The sequence below is a fragment of the Notolepis coatsorum genome (assembly GCF_963971535.1).
Source record: "Notolepis coatsorum genome assembly, chromosome: 1".
NCBI lineage: Eukaryota > Metazoa > Chordata > Actinopteri > Aulopiformes > Paralepididae > Notolepis > Notolepis coatsorum.
Window position 1 is genome coordinate 52,431,686 of NC_140165.1, and position 12,821 is coordinate 52,444,506.

At 42.3% G+C, this 12,821-nt stretch overlaps 1 pseudogene across 1 annotated transcript in view; it reads right to left on the reverse strand.

The window, feature by feature from the left end:
- Positions 1-12,821, reverse strand: part of LOC311232502 (E3 ubiquitin-protein ligase HECW2-like) — a 114,657-nt pseudogene that overhangs the window by 81,161 nt on the left and 20,675 nt on the right. Inside the window, exons 2-3 of the transcript XR_014621018.1 lie at positions 4,700-4,807; positions 2,129-2,225 (exon numbers count right to left, since the gene is read on the reverse strand). The product of XR_014621018.1 is annotated as an E3 ubiquitin-protein ligase HECW2-like (transcript). The remainder of the gene's footprint in view (positions 1-2,128; positions 2,226-4,699; positions 4,808-12,821) is intronic.

A 12,821-nucleotide genomic window follows, 5' to 3' on the forward strand; every position in this document is an offset into this window, starting at 1 on the left:
AACACAATGCTTCTAGGCAACGCCCTCTTAGTGATGTAAGTGACATGAAAGTGATTACTAATGAGGAGACATTTTGACAATGACTTTGTCGGTTCACTATTAAAAGGGTCATATAGGTAAGAAATGTTTGATTGTTTGGAATAAGAACCAGACTCAGGGTCAATAAGTACGTCATATAACGGTCACAGCGAGGACTGTTTTGGCTCTTTTGTTTTACCATTAAATTATGTCCTTTTATTAAAAGCATTTAAAGGTGCCATGTGTGCCAGAATGATCAGTTGTCTCTCAAACCCACTCCCAGAGAGAGAGAGAGAGAGATAGAGAAAGAGAGCGATAGCGAGAGAGAGAGAGACCCCGCTAGAATGAATAACACCTGTCACAGACTACTTTCAGATTTTAGACTAACTACAGTAGATAGTGCCATGAGAATAATATATCCCAAAATATAATTATATATACACCTAGTTATTATATACTAGGTAGAGTATATACTCCTGCCATTGCCCCTGACCAAGACCTGGCATTAGAACTGGAGTTGGTCCCCGGGCGCTGGACTATGGATGCCCTCTGCTCCTAAATGGTTAGGGTTAAATGCAGAGGACAAAGTACTGGCTCTAATTCTAATATTGATATACAGTAATCACACCATTACTATTAATCATGATACCACTAATATAACTGATAGTGTCAGCTGCTGAAAGAGACATGACAGAAACCTACCACATACATACCCTTCAGACTATGGCCCCTCTTGGACTTAATGAAGAGTTTGATATCAAACCCTTCTGTAAACACACACATTCTGTCTCTGGTTATGTTTTTAAGTTTTCTCATTATATTTTTCTCAATTTGACATGTGAAAGTGTGATACATCTAGCTACTACTGTTATTGAAACTATGTATGTTCTAACATTTAAGCTGTAAACATTCTTTTGCAAATTTGTAGCCTATAGGCTAATTGATTCAAACTTTGACCTGGTTCATCCCCTATGTATATATACCCCACCCCTTTCACATGTTGGTGACACTTGACAAAGGCCACAGGCCGAAACGTTGTGTTTATTTGAATAAAACTTGGGAACACTACAGATTCTCTGGTCAGCTCCAGTGGACTCCATGTGTATTTCTACCCCAGTAGAGTCTGAGTGTCTAACTAGAGGATTCTCTCGCACCTCTGGCTGATAATCTGGTAGGATCATTGTCAGGAAGTCAGAGCTGACCCTGGCAGCCAACCAGATGGCAGGATTTTAAGAGCCGACAGTTTCATATCAGAACACATCGGCTCAACGCCAGCTGGGGGGGGGGGAGAGAGAGAGAGAGAGAGAGAGAGAGAGAGAGAGAGAGAGAGAGAGAGAGAGAGAGAGAGAGAGAGAGAGAGAGAGAGAGAGAGAGAGAGAGAGAGAGAGAGAGAGAGAGAGAGAGAGGGGGCAGGAGGGAGGAGAAAAAGAGGCAGAAGGGGGGCAGGAAGGAGTAATACAGGAGGAGAGGAGGGAGAGAAAGCAAAAGTGGGTAGAGAGATGAGGGAGAGAGGGAAGGAAGGAGAGAGGGGGAGAGAAGCAGAGAGAGGAGAGGGAGGAGGGAGGAAGGAGAGAAGCAGAGAGAGATGAGGGAGAGAGGGAAGGAAGGAGAGAGAGGGGGAGAGAAGCAGAGAGAGGAGAGGGAGGAGGGAGGCAGGAAGGAGAGGGAGGGGGAGAGAAGCAGAGAGATGAAGGAGAGAGGGAAGGAGGAGAGGGAGGGAGGAAGGGAAGGAAGGAGAGAGAGGGGGAGAGAAGTAGCGAGAGAAGAGGGAGGAGGGACAGAGGGAGGGAAGGAAGGAGAGAGAGGGAAGAGGAGGAGGAGGGGAAGCAGCAGGGAAGGAGAGTGAGAGTGATAGGAGGGAGGAGAAAAAGAGGCAGGAGGGCAGGAAGGAGGTGGACGAGAGAGCGAGACGGGAGAGAGAGAGCAGCGAGAGGAGAGGGAGGAGGGAGGGAGGGAGGGAGGGATGGAAGGAAGGAGAGGAGAAGGAAGGAGAGGAGGAGGAAGAGAGAGCGAGCAGAAAGAGGGGAGAGAGCAGGGAGGGAAGGAAAAGAGCGTGGAAGAGATACTGTATACACACACATCTACACATGCACACACACACACGGTTCTTACCGGTACTCTGGAGTTCTTCACGGTGATGCAGGGTGTCGTTGCTCTTAACGCTCCACTGACTCCATGATAATATTTAAAACATATCTTAGTCTCCGCTGGAGGAGAAAAAAACACAGACACACACACACATTCACATAGATGCACACACACACATTTGCAAAGACAGACACACACACACACACACATTTGCAAAGACAGACACACACGCACACACACATTTGCAAAGACAGACACACACACACACAGATTAATGTAACTACACACTCGCTCCTAAAGAATAATTAATCCGTCAAACAGAGTTGCCTCATATATATCTAAATCATTAGCCAACAGTCTCCCTGAGGAGTGACAGAACCCCCTCCCTCAGTGTCTCCTCTACACCACTTCTCAAAAGGGTGTCGTGTTAACAATCCCATCCACAAATTGATACACCCCCCCCACGCCCTAATTGGTGGCCTAATCAGCAATTTCACCTAAAAGTTGTTTATGAATTGAACCCTAGCTTAACATCAGTGGAGACCTCACACCCCCACTAATCAATAAGAGACTTTTATTTTAAATTTTTTTGGTGATCATCGAACTTCGACGTTTTCCTTAACTTGGTCGTGGAAATAAATGAGGCATGCAGACCCACATTTGATAAGATTCTGTCTGAGGGACCTCTGATTGATTGAAAACTTTAATTAACAGATTGCAGAATGGGTACAGTACAGTACAACTCAATACACACACTTGTTAAGGGGATGCAGACCAGAGAAAGACTTTCTTCTTGTTTACATCAGGGTCCCCCATTTTCAATTCACATTTTCAAACCTCAGATCTGAGAAGATATTTCTTGTTTGATGTGAGTAAGTCCAGAGTTCCATCGCTGTCTATACGGCCGTTGGGGAGATAACAGTGGAGAGAGTGAAAGTAGTCACACTTATTATTTCCTCATTGGCTTAACCTCTAATGAATGAAATAGTGAATTCAAACTATTCTCCATTTTGCTGGGGGACCCCTGGACCTCTCGTGTGGCGCCTTGGGGGTCCCCAGACCTCACATTGAGAACCACTGCCCTACACTACTCGCCCTGCTGAAACACAACAGCAGGGAACAAAACGTAGCCTAGTGTGTTACATTTTAATTACCGTAGACATGCACCCATACCAGCAGACGACTGACTATCATAAGTACACTCTATATCAGAGTGAATAGCGGCTTTGCACAACAGAATATTTAGAATGCCCATTTGTCATTCATACTGGAATAAACATTGGTCGCTATGTGAAAAACAATGATACGAGAAATAAATTATATCAACAAAAGTTTTCTAAATTCTAATAACTATCTTGTAAACAAGTCACAGTGGAACAGTAATGTTGTGCTTTTCCAATGTTTTACCTACTCTACCACTGCACAGATTAGGAATTGTCTTTCTAAACGTGGTTACCAATGGTTACAGGTCAAGGTCAAGGTCAACTTTTTTTCTCCTCCTGTTTTTCTGTGTTTTTCTCCCATCCCAATTTAGTCGTCATGCCAATTCCCCCCTCCGCTTCCTGGTCGTTGCTTGCATGTGCCCCCCACTGGTCGGCCGTAGGGAGGGTTGAAGAATACACCTCCCCTCCGACACATGCAGAGTCAGCCAGCCACTTCTTTTCACCTGCCAGCGCGGACTCTCATTGGCGAGGTGTAACGTGTGGGAGGCTCACACTACCCTCACCATCTCCCTTCCTCGCTGTGCAGGCGCCCTGACTGACCTGTAGGAGTCGCTGTTTACAACGACCAGATTACCACCCGCCGGCTTTCCTCCCGCTGACTCTGCCAATTGAGCCAGTATGACGGCCGGCCAAGCCGGAGGCACCGCTGACAGCCGGATTCGATACCGGTGTCTCTCGCATTGGTGACGAGCTCTTAGTCCGCTGCGCCACCCAGCCGCCCTAGGTCAACTTTATTTCTATAGCACATTTAAAATCAACCGAAGTTGTATCAAAGTGCTTTAACAATATAAAAACAGAAATACTAAAATAAATACAAGGCAGGCAGCCATGTTCGAAGAAAGAGGACTAAACAAAACATTCCATGCAAGGCCTCTATTGTGGTCTGACTGTTGACCTACGTAACCAACCCTGCAAAAAAAATTTAAATAAAAAACATTGGGAATTCTGATGCACACACAATAATAATAATAATATATTTGATTTGTAGGGCGCTTTATAGTTGCGGAGCAAATCTCAAAGCGCTACAGTACATTGTAAAAGAACATAGAAGCTAGAGAGTAAAAAAAGAGAAGGTAAAATAAGCAAGATTAAAACTAGTAAGGAGTAAAAAGAACACTAGAACTAGTAAAAGAGTAAAAAAAAATTAAAACATTAAATAAGAAGGGCTAAAACTAGTAAAAGAACATAAAATGTGTGGAGCTAAAACTAGATAAAAATCAACAAAAGGCTCTATTAAAAAGATGAGTTTTGAGGCCCTTTTTAAAAGCATCCACAGTCTGTGGTGCTCTCAGGTAGTCAGGGAGAGCAGTCCACAGACTGGGAGCGGATGAGCAGAAAGCCCGATCTTCCATGCAAACACACACACTTACGCTCCATGAAGTAGGGTCCAGGCTCGAGCCTCCAGACTATCTGTCCTCTCTGGGTCCCGTTCACCCCACGGTTCTTAGAGTCCCACACGTTGCCCACACACGTCTCATCTGAAAAATATACATTTATAACATGTTAAAGACACATTTATAACATCTGCATATGTTAACCTCTTAAGCCCTAGTCATATTTTCAGAAAGTACATACCCAAGTAAATGGAAGATTGCTCCACTTCTACAAGGGCCATTTGCATGTTCCTGGTATCCATGGACCTCAGGGAATGTATTCCCAGTGTCGGAAATATTGTGTCTGTTTTACTATGCTTGAGTAAATTGTAATGAACCAAAGGAGAATATATATTATTATTATTAGTTGTTTTTATATATTATGTTTTTTCATATTCATATATGCTAACATTGACCAAAAGTGAAAAATGTAGCCACTGAGCTCATTCAGCACCTTCTTGAGTGTACAAAAGATCTAAGCAAATGAACAAAGGGCAGATGATTTAAAGTTTTTTTTGTAGATACATTACTGAATTTTGCCATCCGGACACATGCTATTTGAAATATGAATATAGAATATCAGGCCTATAAATTACCTTATTATGGCCAAGTCATACATCTATGGATCGGCCCAAATCTCCGCTTTCCAATGGCAGAGGTAAATCTGGATTTAGTACCACCAGGCGCCCGTTACAGGGCAGCAAAGACCATGAATGAAATATACTGTAAGTACAGTTACTTTTCTCTAATGTCCATAGCAAATCTTTTACCGGATTGCGATGCGTTTTTTTTTCTAGACGTTCACAGAAAGGTAAAGAAACAACATACGTTGTATTTTATGACAATAACGTTGAGGTTTGTTCGACCCGTGAGATATAAACACGATTTTCACGCCAATAGACGGCGTCATGTACCTTGCGTCTATGCGCAGAGATTTTTTTAAAGCTCATATTTAGCTAATAACGCTTAAAATCATTGGTAAACAAACATAGTGCTGAAAATATACACTTTGACTGCTGTTTTGGTCGGGTTAGGGTCTTTACTCTTGGCTACATTTAAAAAAGAAACACACAACATCACTACGGTCACACACTTCTTCCCCCAGGAAAACATGCACACACGCATGCACGCATGCACACACGCGCACACACACACACACACAGTACTGTATAGTTTAGATACATAAAGAGTTAACATTGTAAAGTGTATATTGAATAGTAGTGTACAGTATATAGGAACCAGTTCTCAGGAACTTAGTATGTCTTTTTTTACCATGCATATCTTTGTGTCTTATCTATTAAATTTTTTTCTATGCCTATTTTATTATTGTATTTTGCACAATCAGTGCGGGCATGACCACCCACATTTCACTGTATGCCCTGGTATGTATGTGACAAATAAACCTCTTGATACTTGATTAATACTTATCTATTTGTGACGTGAAATAGATCGGGTTCTGCCCCCTTAGCGACTATTTTGTGTTTTTTGCCTATTTTTTTGTGTGTTTCTGTGTACAATGATGGCTGTGTTGATTATTATGTCATGAAATTGGGTCAGTTTGGTCATTTTCGACATATATCCAATATGTAAAATGATCATCATTAGAATACCTCTAAAAAAAAGTTATAGACCTTAGCTTGCCAATTAACCTAGTGGTTTTTTTCTTCCCATTGACTCCAATGTTAAACGCTGATTTTTAATCTGCACTCATTCATTACATTTTCGATGTAATTATCAAATAAACGCTCTTTCCATACTGCCGTGAGTGAGGCAATATACCAGCAAGTCAGTTACCGAATTTCGACACACGGTGGCGCAATTGCACTACGGCTGATGTAGCCAGCCAAAGAACCGGCATTATGCTTTCAAGAGGGCGAGATCAGCCGGCTGCAGGCTGTGAGAGAGTGCCCTCGGTGTCACAGCTGCTGAGCTGAACACTTTGATGCTGAGGTGCCGCCCCCTCGCGCTGCTCTGATCTCACTAATGTGCGGAAGAGCCATGGTGCTTCAGCAGACAGCGGTGTGTCTTCAGAATGTACCGGGGAGAATGTGTACTGTAACCCTGTGGATATAATAATCAATAAGCAATGCTTACTAACGTTAGCGTCTCAGCTATTTCTGACCGAATTAATCATTCATTTGTAAATATAAAGACAGATTATTTTTCACAAGGACTTGGTGCATGTTTTCCACGCTGCAATATGGGGTTGAAAACTTGTATAAATATGAAATAAATGCAGATTTCTGCGTTTTTTGTCATAAAAAGGGATTTACTATCAAACAAACGGGAAGATAAGTGGTTAAAATTCGGAAATATTTGTAATCTTTTACAGATATATTGAGGTTATGCTCTTAGTGCTCTTCCTGAAAAGATTTTTTTTTAATATTAAAAATAAAAAATGATATGGCCTTGAACTTGATGCAACACTTTCCTGCTTAGCATTATAACTCTGCTAACTTGTTACAGGGGCACAAGAGTTAAGAGTTTAAAAACACTACCCGAGTGCTCATTCACCCGGCCATGCTCATGTTTGACATGCAAAAAATAAACATTTATAACGTGTTAATAACACAACAACATTATAAATATGTTAATACAAAGATGTTATTAATGTGTTGTCCTATGGGTTCTATGGTATGTGATGTCATTATGATGTATATTATATTATATAGTAATGGATACAGCTCAGCGATATGATTAAAAGGGCTGTCAAAGTTAATGCTTTAACTTGAGATTAATTTAAATTAATTAAAGCATTAAAATAAATTAATCTAGATTAATCTATGGAGTGAAAAATCTTCAATCTTAGCGCTGCGGATATAAGAAAGAGGTCTAGCGGAGTCAATGTTGATGGTTTTGTTGAACATTTGTATTTCACAGAGAGAAACTGTATTCAAAGAAAGCTATTAAAATAGTATTTGAATCTAAATATACTTTCTTTGTGTTGATTTTACATTAATTCCATGATTTTACTCAAGTAAATGTCTTTTACAAGCTTCGGTCTTCAGTAGAAAAATGCAATTTTTAATCTAGATTAATTACAGAAAATTGTGAGATTAATTAGTAAACATTTTTGTATCTATTGACAGCACTATATTGAATATGAAAAGCATATATACAATATATATATATGTATACACAATAATGTTTAATTTAAAAGAGTTCACTGAGCTGAATCGAGTTTGTAATGTTTGTAGTTTTGTGAGTGTGAGTAGTGTGAGATTATGAGCATACATAAAAGATGTTGGTGGACTGTTGCTTTAAATTCAGGAGGATGATAAGTCCCGGGCATGTTCTCCACAAACACATACATGGCAGAGGGTCAATCGTGAATTAGTTATGATGGTGACTCGTAAAGAACCCTGCCAAACATACCATAATCATAATACCATAACCACCACATATACCGTCTTCCTGGAGGTAAAACATGGATTTATTACCACTGGTGTAAAACATGACAAATGGCCCATGTCTGACAACATCAATGTATATAACGTCCATCAGACTAGACTGCCCCCCTCTCTCTGTGTGTGTGTGTGTGTGTGTGTGTGTGTGTGTGTGTGTGTGTGTGTGTGTGTGTGTGTGTGTGTGTGTGTGTGTGTGTGTGTGTGTAGATGTGCGTGTGTGTATACAGTATCTCTTTCACTCTTTTCCTTCCCGCCCTGCTCTCCCTCTCTCCCCTCTCGCTCTCTCTTCCTCCTCCTCTACTCCTTTATCACTCCTTCCTGCCCTCCTTCTGCCTCGTTTTCTCCTCCCTCCTGTCACTCTCACTCTCTCCTTCCCTGCTGCTTCCACTCCACTCCTCCACTCCTCTCCTCCTCTCCTCTCCCTCTCGCCCTCTCTCCCTCCCTCTCTCTCTCTCTCTCTCCCTCTCTCCGGGTAGGGGCCCTTCAGAACGGAGCCAAGTCAAGTCAAGAGTTTTATTTGTCACGGCATACAAGCATAGAGTGAAATGTGCAGCGATTGTGCAATAATACAATAATAAGAATAGGATGAGAATAAGACATTTGTGCAATAATACAAGTAATAAGGATAAGACATATAGCCCATGTGCTGCACACAGCAGCATCACACCTGGACAAGAGGCAGGGGAACTATGTGAGAATGCTATCCATCGACTAGAGCTCAGCATTCAATACCATAGTCCCCTCCAAACTCATAGCCAAGCTCAGGGACCTGGGCTTGAACTATGACCTCTGCCAGTGGGTCTTAGACTTCCTGACGGGCAGACCCCAGGTGGTGAGAGCAGGCAACTGCACCTCCTCATCCATCACCCTCAACATAGGGGCCCCCCAGGGCTGTGTTCTGAGTCCCCTCCTCTACTCCCTGTACACACATGACTGTGTGGCTCAGCGGAACAACAACACAATCATCAAATTTGCTGACGACACAGTAGTGGTGGGCCTGATCTCTGCAAACGACGAGAGGGCCTACCTGGAAGAGGTCAAGGTCCTGGCGGGATGGTGCCAGGAGAACAGCCTCTCCCTGAACGTCAGCAAAACAAAGGAGATGATTGTGGACTTTAGGAAGTCGGGGGTCAGGGACTACAGCCCCCTCAGCATCGACGGGGCACCGGTTGAGAGAGTGAACAGTTTTAAGTACCTCTGAGCCCACATATCCGAGGACTTGACATGGACCACACACATTGACAGTGTTGTGAAGAAGGCACGACAACGCCTCTACTTCCTCAGGCGCCTAAGGAAGTTCCAAGTCAGTCAGAAGATCCTTAAGAACTTCTACTCATGTACAATAGAGAGCATCCTGACTGGCAATATCACCTCCTGGTTTGGGAATAGCACCGCACAAGACCGAAGCAGACTACAGAGAGTGGCACGTTCAGCCGAACGCACAATTGGAGGGGGGCTTCCCACTCTCCAGAACATTTACAACAAGCGGTGCAGGGGTAAGGCTAAGAGAATTATCAAGGACTCCAGCCACCCAAACAACTGCCTCTTTGAACTGCTTCGGTCAGGCAAGCGATACCGGAGTCTCATGGCAAGCACAGAAAGACTCAGAAGAAGCTTCTATCCCCAGGCCATCAGGTTGCTCAACGAACAATAACACTATGCAACAACCATCAAATGCACTCACAACACACACATCCACACGCACACACTCACTTTAAACAAACAACACACTGCAGCACCCACTCTCCACACTTTAGAACACCTAAACACACTTTATATTTATTGGTAAAGGATTTGCACTACAACGCATACCTCAGTACACCTTACTGTAAATTGTACCTAAATTGTACCTCATCCCATTTCTGCTTTGCACTATATAGTATTGTATATTAGTATTGCATAGTATATTGTATGGTAACTCAGTTACTTCTATTCTGCATCAAACATTGTACATATGTATATACTGAACACTGTGTCTACGTACGTGACTTCTATTTTTACATGCTATACTATTTTATTTCATACTTATCTCTTGTCTAGCACAGTCTCTGGAGCGTAACAGAAATAAGCATTTTGTATAAAAGTATTCTGTACTTCTGTATGACAACTATTAAAGAAACTTAAACTTAAACTTAACAGGTATAATGTACATAAAGTTTACAAAAAGCATGGTAAGACATGCTAAGGTCCTGCGATAGTGCAATACACTGTTAGCTACGGATGAGGCACCCATCTATTTACTATACAAGAACCACTCCCGTTCTTTTTTAATTTTTTAAAGTGACCTTTTCATTGTGTAAAGTGACCGTTGAGTGTGAGTGTCCAATTATCTAGCAGTCACAGTCAATGTGTCAACTAAATGTCCCGATTGGAAAGGGTGTAGGCGAAGACTGAGACTATAAACCAGAGGAAACAATTCCGACTTTGCAATAACTGTTTTATTCGGACTCCATGTCCAAACATCCAGTGCTTATAGAAAACTGTATGTGCCATTAACACCAGGTGGCCAATTATTCAGTAGTTAGCCGGTAGCTAGCAGTCAGTTAGTCATTTGTAGTCAATGGATAAAGTCGATACAGTCAGTAGCAACAGTTAGTAGTATTTAGTAGCAGTATAGTAGACGATACAGAGTCGATTCAGCAGTAGTCAGTACTTGTCAGTCGATACAGATTATTTACCTATACAAAAGGAAAGGAAATAAGCGGCATTAATTAGTAACTAGATAAATATATGAAAGGATAATTACGAATATAAACGGTGCATACAATGCAACGTACCGTTAGCCAGTCAGTTCGCCCACAGGGCTTTTCACCTTACAGGCCTATGGTTACGTGTGTCTCTTAAATAGTGCGTCACAGAGACGCTGATTCAGCCTCACCTGTCCACATCTCAGTCCCCTGGCGTCCCACAGTTGCAGTAAACGCCCACTAGGTGGCACCAGATGATAAATAATACTTGTATAATAAGTGCCTCTATAATAATGATAATAATAATATCTCTGTAGGAAGGGCGCTGGATAATTCTCCACCTCCCACCTAGTATTCTGGCCGTAAGGGCTCAGAAAACTACCCAAACCATACAAATTGTTCTACCCATACAAATGGACTTATATTTAAAGGGAAACAAAAGATACAACTCTCGTTCTATCTACAGTGGTAGCTCAACGGCGTCCGTGAAAACTACGTAAGTTATGTCGGCAGCGGGCGATTCTCGACGTCCTCAGTTGTGCCAGAAACAGGCAATCCTCTGAGTCCTCAATTGCGCCAGAAACAGGCGACTTTCAATGTCCTTCTTTGTGCCAGAAACAGGCGACTTTCGACGTCCTTCTTTGTGCCAGAAACAGGCGACTTTCGACGTCCTTGATTCGGTTATTGTTCCTCAATTGTGAGAGGGTTTCAGCAACGCCCTCGTGGTTGGCCCTGTGGGCTTCTCCTTCCTGCCCAGCCAGGCATAGTTCATCGGACGTGTTTTGGCGTTCCTTGCCCGTCAATGCATCCCATTTTGTACAAGTATTATTTATCATCTGGTGCCACCTAGTGGGCGTTTACTGCAACTGTGGGACGCCAGGGGACTGAGATGTGGACAGGTGAGACTGAATCAGCGTCTGTGTGACGCACTATTTAAGAGACACTCTTGACCATAGGCTGTAAGGTGAAAAGCCCTGTGGGCGAACTCTGACTGGCCAACGGTACGTTGCATTGTATGCACCGTTAATATCCGCATTTATCCTTTGATTCATATATCTAGTTACTAATTGATGCCGTTTATTTCCTTTCCTTTGTATAGGTAAATAATCTGACTACTGACTAGGGATGGGTACCTTTCACATTTGAACCGATACCGGTACCTGTGAATCGATACCGGTACCCAACGGTACCTTTTTTCTGTACTTTAGTCTCAAGAAATTTTATTTACTTACCTCAGTCGTGAAAAAAATATCCAAACTTCAAATAACTACAATTTCGACAGTTTTTGGCTTGCCATTGCTCCGACTGCTTTGTTGTTGAATCAAGTCAAATCCTAAGTAAGCATATATTGTGCGTGTGAACGTTGACATGAAAAGAAAAAAGTTTAAAAAAAAAGTTTAAAAAAAGAAAAAAGTATATATATATATATTTTTTTTTCGGTATCTCACTTGATTCGATACTCGGTAGTACCGACGTGTTTCGGTTCGGTACCTCAAAAGTACCGAATTCGGTACCCATCCCTACTACTGACCGATGCTAAATGCTACTGACTGTATCGACTCTGCTGGCTAAGTGCTACTACTACTGGCTAAATGCTACTACTGCTGGCTAACTGCTAAACAAGTACTACTATCTACAGACTTAAGCTGCTACCAGCTACCAGCTAACCGCTTGCTTGATTGACCACCTGGTGATGATGGCATGACAGTTATCCAAATAACAGAATGTTTGGACATGGAGTCCCAATAAATGAACATTCTTGCAAAGTCCGAATTGTTTCTTTTGGTTCAATTTATAAGTCGTTCGCCTACACCCTTCCAATGGGGACATTTAGTTGACTCATTGACTGAGACCGCTAGATAATTGATAAGTGAGCGTGTGCAGCATGTGTGTGTGTGTTCATGCTAAAGTGACTGTTAGTGTGTGAGCGTATACAGTGTGTGTGTTGTGTGTGTGCTCATGTGTGCTTGTGTGTGGAGAGTTCAGTGTTCAAGACTCTGATGGCCTGGGGGAAGAAGCTGAGCC